At 46.8% G+C, this 1,756-nt stretch overlaps 1 long non-coding RNA gene across 1 annotated transcript; it reads left to right on the top strand.

The window, feature by feature from the left end:
• The first annotated feature begins 221 nt into the window (after window positions 1-221).
• LOC126984234 (uncharacterized) lies at window positions 222-1,332 on the top strand. The gene is made up of 3 exons (XR_007736510.1): window positions 222-791; window positions 860-927; window positions 1,195-1,332. It is a non-coding gene; the product is annotated as an uncharacterized LOC126984234 (long non-coding RNA).
• The last annotated feature ends 424 nt before the right edge of the window (window positions 1,333-1,756 follow it).

The following is a 1,756-nucleotide window of genomic DNA, read 5'->3' as shown; positions in this document are numbered from 1 at the left end:
GGGTGGTGGTGGTGGTGGTGGTGATGCTGATAGTGGTGAAGGTATGATGATGTGGGTGGTGGTGGTGGTGGTGATAGTGGTGATGGTGTTGGTATTGAGGCTACATGAAATCGATGTTGGTGATGAATGTATAACGATGAGGGCGGTGGTGGTGATGGTGGCGGTGATAGTAATAGTGGTGATGATGTTGGTATTGAGGCTACATGAAAGGGATGGTGGTGATGAAGGTAAAATGATGTGGGTGGTGGACGTGATGATGGTGGTGATGCTGATACTGATGGTGTTGGTGGTGAAGCTTCATGAAAGGGACGGTGATGGTGAAGGTATAATGATATGGGTGGTGATGGTGTTGGTGGTGAAGCTTCATGAAAGGGACGGTGATGGTGAAGGTATAATGATGTGGGTGGTGATGGTGTTGGTGGTGAAGCTTCATGAAAGGGACGGTGATGGTGAAGGTATAATGATATGGGTGGTGATGGTGTTGGTGGTGAAGCTTCATGAAAGGGATGGTGGTGATGAAGGTTTATAATGATGTGGGTGGTGATGGTGTTGGTGGTGAAGCTTCATGAAAGGGACGGTGGTGATGAAGGTTTATAATGATATGGGTGGTGATGGTGTTGGTGGTGAAGCTTCATGAAAGGGACGGTGGTGATGAAGGTTTATAATGATATGGGTGGTGATGGTGTTGGTGGTGAAACTTCATGAAAGGGACGGTGATGGTGAAGGTATAATGATATGGGTGGTGATGGTGTTGGTGGTGAAGCTTCATGAAAGGGATGGTGGTGATGAAGGTTTATAATGATGTGGGTGGTGATGGTGTTGGTGGTGAAGCTTCATGAAAGGGACGGTGGTGATGAAGGTTTATAATGATATGGGTGGTGATGGTGTTGGTGGTGAAGCTTCATGAAAGGGACGGTGGTGATGAAGGTTTATAATGATATGGGTGGTGATGGTGTTGGTGGTGAAACTTCATGAAAGGGACGGTGATGGTGAAGGTATAATGATATGGGTGGTGATGGTGTTGGTGGTGAAGCTTCATGAAAGGGATGGTGATGGTGAAGGTTTATAATGATATGGGTGGTGATGGTGTTGGTGGTGAAGCTTCATGAAAGGGACGGTGGTGATGAAGGTTTATAATGATATGGGTGGTGATGGTGGTGGTGGTGAAGCTTCATGAAAGGGATGGTGATGAAGGTTTATAATGATGTGGGTGGTGATGGTGTTGGTGGTGAAGCTTCATGAAAGGGATGGTGATGAAGGTATAATGATGAGGGTGGTGATGGTGGTGGTCTTGGTGCTGGTGAGCCCATCCTAAGATTTAGGTTTTGCCGTGTAGTCGCGTGTCTTGTGTGTTGCTCCCACCGTCAGTCCTTCCCTTACATTTTGACTCCATTCCTCATTTTTGTATTTGTAAACAATCCATACTGCAGCGTCCACGTGTTTCAGCCTGTCTCGTTAATCCTCACCGCGGGATTCCTAATGAGTTATATAAAGAAGGAGGCCCAGGTGTGTTAGAGGGTCTGTATAGGTTGTTTAGAGAGATTTGGTTAGAGGGAAAAGTGCCGGGAAAGTGGAACGAGAGTAAAGTGACACTGCTACACGTAGGGGGGCACAGGAGTAGGAAAGAGTTAAAGAACTACCGGCCGATAGCTGTTACAGACACGACAGGAAAAAATAAACAGGGTAATGGGTGAGGTTGTCGTAAGGATGGAAGGGAGGAGGGTAACATGTCTGTGGTAAACGCGGTGATTGAAAG

Source organism: Eriocheir sinensis, chromosome 5 (genome assembly GCF_024679095.1).
Source record: "Eriocheir sinensis breed Jianghai 21 chromosome 5, ASM2467909v1, whole genome shotgun sequence".
Taxonomy (NCBI): domain Eukaryota; kingdom Metazoa; phylum Arthropoda; class Malacostraca; order Decapoda; family Varunidae; genus Eriocheir; species Eriocheir sinensis.
Note: the sequence above shows the minus strand (reverse complement) of the source record. Positions and strands in the feature narration are given on the sequence as shown.